The sequence below is a fragment of the Lactuca virosa genome, chromosome 6 (genome assembly GCF_052849685.1).
Source record: "Lactuca virosa cultivar CGN04683 chromosome 6, Lactuca_virosa_CGN04683_v6, whole genome shotgun sequence".
In the NCBI taxonomy this organism is placed as follows: domain Eukaryota; kingdom Viridiplantae; phylum Streptophyta; class Magnoliopsida; order Asterales; family Asteraceae; genus Lactuca; species Lactuca virosa.
In genome coordinates, this window is record NC_136431.1 from 216,200,786 (window position 1) to 216,210,080 (window position 9,295).

The following is a 9,295-nucleotide window of genomic DNA, read 5'->3' on the forward strand; positions in this document are numbered from 1 at the left end:
AACTAGGTTATAACCCGTGTAAATTACGATTCATAAAGTAAAAAATATACTAACTAAAAATAATAATCATTGTTCATTACATTACAAATCATTAATTTATTTACTAAGCGTTATGTATTACTGCGTGATACATAGGTTCATAACTTAAAATAAAAAAATAATATGTTTTCATGTTTGATGATCCTTAAGAGTAATATATTTTCCCACTTTGACCTAGTTAAACATCTTCTCCTTTTCGAAAAGTGACTTTTGGAGTTAAATGTGGTCTTTCAAATGCAAATTTGTAAGATTTCGATATAAATGTAGAGCTTCAATGTTCTATTATTATATGATGTTTTGGTTTATGTAGGCAATTAGGCTTGATTATTTTTTATTTCACATTGTTTAATTTATTTGGTCTAATTATAGAGAATTACTCGATCACAATCGATAGAAAATATAAGATTAGTGTTAAAATAAAACTAAAAAAATTAAAAAAATCATGGTGTGGCTTTCAATGCTCTGTTTTGTCTAGATTGAAATCAATTTATTTGAGTTCTCAAGATTTTGATATGAACCCAAACTGTAATGGAATCTAAATCATTAACATAGATTTAAACACTATTTTATGTTTCTTTTACAAACATATGTATGTTGGTTTGTGGTTGTCTATACGCTTTGTAACAAATGAAAGGCCGATTCTATACCTATACTCGTGTGACCCTCGAACCTACAATGAAAGAAAACAGAGATTGGAGAGAAGTCAGGCGGTGACGGCAGGTTTCTTCTTCTTCTTCTTACTCACCAACCTTCCAGTTTAGGGAAGACCCATCTGTTACCACTTTCTATGTCGCAAATCTTCCTGGTGATGCTCGTAAATCTGACCTTTGGGCCCCCTATGCAAAACTCGGCAAATTGGTGAATATCTATATTGCATGGAGAAAGGATGCATCTGGTTTTTCTTCGCGTTCATTTGATTTCAACATGTGACTGCGGCGAAAGAAATTGAGAAGGGGATAAATAACATTTCATGTAAAGGGGGAATACTAATCGCAAATTGTGTCAGGCATCCCAGAAGGGCAACCCCTGAAGTGATGAGGAGGCCAACCGTCTCGGTCCCATATACCTTTCTTGTTGATCAGAGGGATTCGAGATCATTTGTCAACGTCGTAGGTGGGAGGAAGTCTGCATCTCAGGCCATTTCTTTGTCCTGTATTCAAGAAATCCAAGATTGGGCCACAAACTTTGTTTTGGTGGGGGAGGCAAAGTCTTTCGATCTCTTATGTAACTTTCCTTCTCTTGTGGACCTTGAACGTTATGGTGTGTGTGATGTTAAATACCTCGGGGGTATGATTGTGGCGGTAAAATTTAAAATCGGTAATGTAGCAGATATGTTCAAAGCTAACAAGGGTATATGTCAAAAATGGTTTGCCTCATTGGATAAATATGGGAAGAATTATGTTCATTTCGAACGGGTGGCTTGGATAAAGATTACCAGTATACCCCCTCATGCTTGGGACGAGGGCAATTTCAATTCGATTTCAGGGAATTTCGGAAAGGTGTTGGTCCAGCTATGCTCCTTTTGGAACCGCAACGATATTTCTTTTGCAAAGCTTTGTATCCTTATGGCTTACAGAGCAAAAATCAATGAGGAACTCTTGGTGTTGATCGATGGCACGAAATTCAAAATAGGTGTGTTCGAAGTTGACAATGATTGGGTCCTTTTCAAGCTCTTCATCGTGAATCATCATTCTGACTCGGATGAGGAGGATGATGATGAGGATTGAATTTCCGATACGTGGGAACAGAAGGAGGTGGATCTCAAAGAAGGAGAAATCAATCACTCGGAGGAGATGCACAATATTCAAGCCTGTGTCGCGTCGTGCCCGCCCGGTAATGATCCCTTGGTGGCCGGAGTATCTCCTCCAATCGTTCAACTTGTGGGAGTTCATTCGTCACCTCAAAACAATGAATCACGCGAAGAATTTTTTATTGCGGCGCATAGTCCGAAGGATGGTTTTATTAGGGTGTGCCCGTCTATGCCCGATTCTCCGGCACTGAATGTTGGGCCCGGGTCACGTCCATTAAATAATGGTCCGGTTTTTTATGGACCTTCTGCCAGCCCATATAGAGTTAGCAACTGCTCAGACTTCCATCCGGGTGACTCCGCCCAAAAATGACGTCGTACAAAAAAGAAAGACAAACGGGGGTCTCCTCGTAGGGAAGCACGAAGCTCACTGGTTAATTCTTGGATTCCGGAGCCGATCTCGTCCCCTTCTATCGAACTTAAACGAAAATTGATTGATGCTTCCTCATCTGATGTTGGCGGTAATTACAATTCAGGATCTCCTTCTTAATCCTTGTCTTCTTCGTCAGATTTGGAGCAGACTCTTGCTATTGGTAAGCAGGTGGGGTTCCAAATAGAGTAGTGTAATGAGGTTCTCCTTGGTACAGTCAGAGGTGGAGGGGTTAATGTCATGTCCTCATGAATATTCTCTCTCTAAACATAAAGGGTATGGGTGATTCCCATAAGATCGGTTGGGCTAGATTAAAAAAGGAACATAGAGTATCGGTTTGTGGTATTCAATAAGCTCGTATCTCTTCGATTCCGGTTAGTATTTATGATTGGTGGGGTCATTGTGATGGGGGCTGTGAGTTTTGTTGAGTCTTCTGGCAGGTCCAATGGTTTGCTTATGTTATGGGATAAGTCCCTATTCCAGGTCATTACGGTTATAAAGTCCAGATTTTTTCTTGCCCTTCTGGTTACTGGAACGGTATTCTGGGTGAGACCATCTTGGTCAACGTATATGCCCCTCAGGATGCTAAGGAAAAACGTGCCCTGTGGCGTAATCTCCTTCATCTGATGAATTCTCATAATAAAAATTGGGTGTTTTTTTTGGGATTTTAATGTTGTTAGGAGTCGGGATGAAAGATTCAACTCCATTTTCTGCCCCCGCATTGCTGCTGATTTCAACAGTTTTATCTCAGATGCAGGGCTTTTTGATCTCAACATGGGGGGCAGGAGATTCACGTTCTTCTGCGATGATGGCTGAAAACTCAGCAAATTGGATCGCTTTTTGGTCAACCCTTCTTTCTTGGCTAACTTCCCGTCGGCTTCATCTATGGCCTTGCCTCTGAATTCTCGGATCATTCTCCGATTATCCTCAACACTCAATTTCTTTATTTCGGTCCCCCTACATTTCACTTTTTCAATTCTTGGATTCTGAGAGATGGGTTTGAAAGCCCTGTGATTGACTCTTGGAATAAATACAATGGTGCTGGCCCCCTGATCGATACCTCTCAAACAAACTCAAATTCCTTAAGGATGCTATTAGAAATTGGCACATAATCGAATATGAGAAGGAAAACAAAACTTTTTGTGACCTCAAATCAAAAGTTTTGGATCTTGATCTTATTGCTGAATCAAGGGTGTTGGATGATTCTGAAGTGGAGATTTTGAGGGAAAACAAGCAAAAAACCATTGACTTTGAAAAAATGGCGAAATTGGATCTCATTCAAAAATCAAAAATTAAATGGCTTACTGATGGTGACGAAAACTCTCGTTTCTACCATAACACTTTGAAAGTTAAAAATCGCAAATGCCAAATTCAAGGATTTATGGTCAATGGTAATTGGGTTACCGGGGTTGAACCCATTAAAAAAGAGGCGCACTTGTTCTTCGGTGAGAAATTCCGAGAAGAGCACCACTTCAGGCACGATTTTTCCAATCCCTTGTTCTCATCTCTGGCTGATGCTGACAAACGCTTTCTCGAGGCTCCTTTTGGCTTAGCTGAAATCAAAAATGCTGTATGGGAATGCTGAAAGGACAAGGCACCAGGACCCGATGGGTTCACTTTCAAATTCCTTAAAGTATTTTGGCATGTGGTCCATGATGATATAATGAGATTTGTAAAGAATTTCGAGAACAATGGGAGGATTTATAGGGGTACCAATTCGTCCTTCATTACTCTTCTCCCCAAAGTTAAAGACCCGCTTTCCCTTAGTGATTACGACCCCATTAGCCTTATTGGTTGTGTGTACAATATTTTGGCTAAAACTCTTGCTTTAAGGCTCAAAAAGGTGATGGTCTCTATTATTGACGAGGTGCAAACGACTTTCATTGACGGAAGAAACGTTATTGATGGTCTGTTGATTGTTAACGAAATTTGTGCTTGGGCGAAACACTCAAAAACGAAAGTTTTTCTTTTCAAGGTGGATTTCAATAAAGCTTTTGATTCGTTAAATTGGAATTATTTGAACTCCGTTATGTCTCAAATGGGGTTTGGGGAGAAATGGAGGCACTGGATTATTGGTTGCCTCTCATCTGTGCGTGCCTCGGTTCTTATTAATGGGTCCGCCTCAAAAGAATTTCAGTTGTCTAAAGGAGTCTGTCAAGGGGACCCGCTCTCCCCGTTCCTCTTCCTTCTGGCTATGGAGGGCCTAAATGTGGCCATGAAATCTGCCTGCCAGAAATCGTTGTTCCATGGTGTTAGTATTCTAAATAGGGGCCCCTCGATATCACATCTTTTTTACGTTGATGATGTGATTTCATTGGAACCTGGGAGAGCACTAATTTCTCAAATTTGGCGCGCATTCTTTGTTGTTTTCATGCGGCCTCGGGGCTTAAGGTGAACTTCCATAAGTCCAAAGTCTATGGAGTTGGTGTTTCAGAAAGTGAAATTTCTGGATGTGCGCGGGTTCTGAGATGTGAGGCGGCTTCATTTCCTTTTAAATACTTAGGAGTCCCGGTTGGCTCAAACATGACTCCTAAGAGGAATTGGATGCCCGTCATTGAGAGAGTTCAGTGTAAACTCTCCTCTTGGAAGTCTAAATCACTTTCGTTCGGTGGTAGAGTTACCCTCACGAAAGCGGTCCTTGGTAGTTTACCACTGTTTTTCTTTTCTATTTTGAGAGCCCAAAAGTCGGTCATTGAGTTGCTCGAGAGATTCCGAAGGAGATTTTTATGGGGTGGTACTGGGTAGAAGAACCACATTCATTGGGTTGCATGGAAGGTTGTTTTACGCCCTAAAGCCAAAGGAGGGCTTGTCATTGGTTCGTTGTCTTCTCTAAATTTGGCCTTGCTGTTTAAATGGATTTGGTGGTTTAAAATGGAACCAGACTCTCTTTGGAAAAAAATTATCTGTGGAATTCACAACTTGTACAGGAAAACTATGTCTAATCTCTCCAAAAAAATCCATTCCAGGCGTTTGGCTCAACATCACAAAGACGATCTTCGCGCTTGATAGCATCGATATATCTCTTTATTCTGTTTTGAAACCTCAAGTTGGGTCCGGTAGGGACATTATTTTTTGGCTCGATAACTGGAGAGAGGGTGGGAATCTCGCTTCGAGGTACCCTCATATTTTTGGCTTAGATAAAAGGAAATCATGTTGTATTAGTGATCAACTCTGTAGAAGGCGGTTGGGAGTGGAAGAGGCAGCCTAGGCAACAGGTGGAAATTGACGAATTTCAAGCCCTCAAAAATGAGGTGTCGACTTTTTTGCTTAGAGATTCCGTTGATGTTTGGAAATCGCCCTTGTCTATTGATGGCAAGTTTTATGTGCATGATCTTAGGTCGCTGATAGATTCCTTCCTAATGGTTGAGATGTATAATGTTATGACCTGGATTTCGTTGGTGCCTTTAAAAATAAATTGTTCCATTTGGCGGGCTTGCATCGGTAGAATCCCTACTGCTTGTGCTCTCGCTAAGAGACGTGTTTCTGCCCAGAGTAGCGATTGCTTATGGTGTGCTTGGGAGGCTGAAGATGCAGAGCACCTGTTTGTGGGTTACCCTTGGGCTCGTGATGTTCTTCAGCAGATTTTGGGTTGGTGCAATATTCCTCAGCGAAATTTCGATCATCCGGGAGCTTATCGTTTTTGCTTCCAAGTGGGGTAATTGTTCGAAGAAACGTAAAGTTCTTTTGGCCATTTTCTTTGGTTACATGGGGTGTATTTGGAGAGCGCGAAACAATAGACTTTTCAGCAAGGTGTGTATCTCTAAGGATGGTGTGTTTAATAATGTTACTTTTCTTGTCTTTAGTTGGGTTAAACATAGAGGGCGGTTTGTAAACTGTATTTTGGTGGAGTGGTGTGTCTCTCCGTTTAACATTATGTAGTGTCTGTTTTGTTTTGTTTTCTGCCATGTCTTGTTCTTTTAGATTGTGGCTTAATAATATCTCGCCGTTTCATATATATATATATATATATATATATATATATATATATATATACCCGTCCCGATGTCGTCCCTACTATCAATTTAGTTGTTATTATAATATTATTATATTTTAAAGAAACACGATTTGACACTCTCTCTCTCTCTCAATTTAGTTGTTATTATGATATTATTATATTTTAAAGAAACACGATTTGACTCTCTCTCTCTTACTATCAGTTTAGTTGTTATTATAATATTATCATTATCATCTCTAATAAATAAAGATCTTTTTGTCACATGTCACATTCTCATTTATTTTGTCACATGTAATTTTGTGGTTATTTTAAATTAATTTTATTTCACATGTCATTTTATTGTTTTTTTTTTCATTTTATTAAATTGTAGATAGTATTTAAATGCAATAATAAATATATATCAATATCATTAATAAACTTTCTTTTTAATTTCAAAATTACTAAATTAAAGATTAATTAATTTTCTTTATTTATTTATCTAAATTATTTATTTAAATTTAAAAGAGAAAAAAATACACTTTAAGTTTTATAATTTAATATTTTCTCAGTTTTCTTAAAAATTCATACTTTTCAAATGTTTACAATTTTGTATTTAGTTTTTCTTTTAAATAAACTCATGTAATACATGAGTTTCACATATAATTATATTTTAAAAAAACACGATTTGACTCTCTCTCTCTCTCATGCACACACTTCTTTTAATTTTAGTTTTATTTAACAATAATATATTTTATAAACTAAATATTGTCTCTCTCTCTTTATATATATATATATATATATATATATATATATATATTTAAGGCATATCACATTATCTCTATTTGTTAATGGACATAAGCAAAAAAACAGTTTTCTTTGTTTCTATTATTCTCCTAATTGCCAACACTACTCAAAGTACTCAAGGAGTTATTTTTATTTTTTTGTTTTTAAAATTTCATGAAATCTATATTGTTAGATAGAAATAAAAATAATTAATTAATCACATAATACCTATCAAAATACTTGTGACTTTAAAGTTGAATTTAATCCATTATATATCGAAAGTTATGATATTTGTTCCGAATTATATTTTAAAATGAGTGTTTCAATGTAAATAAAAAAACATTAATAACTTCAATAATAACAATGTAGAAAACATTTAGATTTAATTGAAATTCACTCTTGTAAATAAAAACATTAATAACTTCGATAATAATATAATGATTGTTTTAAAAGTCATTTTTAATAAAATAATAGATACAATAAACATGAAACAATAACATCAGTTTTATAAATAAAACATTAATAATGGTTAAATGTATAATAAAATAAAAATAAAGATAATAGAAATTAGTTAATAAATATTCCTTTTAGACTAAGATATACTAATACAGTAATACTAGATTAATGATTAATAGATTAAGATGTAAGTAGAATGGACCATCCAAAACAACACCCATTTACATATTTATGTTTAAGGGGGGTTATGGCAAATCCTACAACCATCACTTCGTCAGTGTATAAAGTCTCAAAGGTAGCAGCGTGTATCTTCACACCCATTCTTTCTACAATAAACGATGATGCCTTTTGCCACTGATAATCCCGTCGACGAAGAAGTTGCAGTTGTGGAGATAATCACTTCCGCAGAGAAGGGCACTTCTAATTTCGCCATACCATTTTTGTTCAAACGCATCACCCAAATCCTTTTTCTACTAGAACCTGTAGGTCGCCTTTGGATCAACTATTACCCACGAGTATTTGGGGAAGAAACTGTAATCATGCCCCCATCATCACTTACCTTTATGATCTCTTGTTTATATGCTTTCGCAGAGATCAAGTCGCAGGGATCCGAGTTTCCTTTCCGAACACATCCCCGGTCTACCAATTTAGCTGTTGCCAGTCTGCTTTTTTATGGCGTGGCTTCCACAGCCGAACATATCGTTTCTGCCACACGTCTTGATCCTGCTTCAGTTTGTGCCATTATTGCTCGTTTGGGAAGGGTTTGTTGTTTGTGGATCTTGGTAGCATCTTTGGCTTCTTTGTTCTGTCTTTGATAATTTCATATATCTAAGTTGCAGTGTTGTTCCAAGTAAAAGTAGATTTAAGTTGCTCTTTACCGATGTAACATTTTGTGCTATATAGATTTATAACCAAATAAAACTAGATTTAAGTTACCTTTTTATGGTGTGGCTTCTACAATGCTCTGTTTTGTCTAAGATTGAAATCAATTTATTTGAGTTCTCAAGATTTTGAATTTTTGATATCAACCGAAACTGTAATGGAATCTAAATCATTAACACAGATTCGAACACTATTTGATGTTTCTTGTATAAACATATGTGTGCTGGTTTGTGGTTGTCTATACTCTTCGTAAAAAATGGAAGGCCGATTCTATACCTATACCCGGCCACAGTCCCGACGTCGTCCTTACTATCAATTTAGTTATTTTTATATTATAAAATATGTATATATGATTACAATATATATTTTAAAGAATCTCTCTCTCTCTCTCTCTCTCTCTCTCTCTCTCTCTCTCTCTCTCTCTCTCTCTCTCTCTCTCTCTCTCTCTCTCTCTCTCTCTCTCTCTCTCTCTCTCTCTCTCTCGTATAGCATATTTGTAGGGATATAACTAAATTTGAACAGTGTTTTGGAACCATAATTCATAAATGCTGAATTTAAAAATCTCACATCTTTTTACCATTTGTATATGCATGTTGCACTTAAGTTGAATTTTCTTCTGTGTTCTCTTGCTACAAGCATAGCTAAAATCATGAATTATATTATTATTTTTTTTATTTATGGAAAGTAGTCTTTTGTAGCAGAGCGACATTTCATGCCATTATTGGTTGCTAGGGAAAGATGGTTTTCAGGTAAATGTTTTCATGGATCTTTCCTAATCACAACTATGTTATGTGTCTTATGTTTGATCTTTACTTCTTGATATAATATTGTAGGCTATGGGGAATGTTGAAGAATGATTCAAAGACACAATTTGAATGCTACTCAAATCTAGAATTGATTGACCTCAGTGGGTATGTCTTCATGCTAGTTCCATTTCGCCTAAGTACTTGTACTTTTTTTTGAATAATGTCTGTTGTTGATTATAGGTCTAGCATAAGTGACGGTGGTATTGGGATGATATGCA

General features: G+C 36.7%; 1 long non-coding RNA gene across 1 annotated transcript; it reads right to left on the reverse strand.

Annotated features, from left to right (window-relative positions):
- Positions 1-568: 568 nt before the first annotated feature.
- Positions 569-2,786, reverse strand: LOC145120157 (uncharacterized). Its single transcript, XR_013714135.1, has 2 exons — positions 1,106-2,786; positions 569-969 (listed from the first exon to the last, which is right to left on the reverse strand). It is a non-coding gene; the product is annotated as an uncharacterized LOC145120157 (long non-coding RNA).
- Between the last annotated feature and the right edge of the window lie 6,509 nt (positions 2,787-9,295).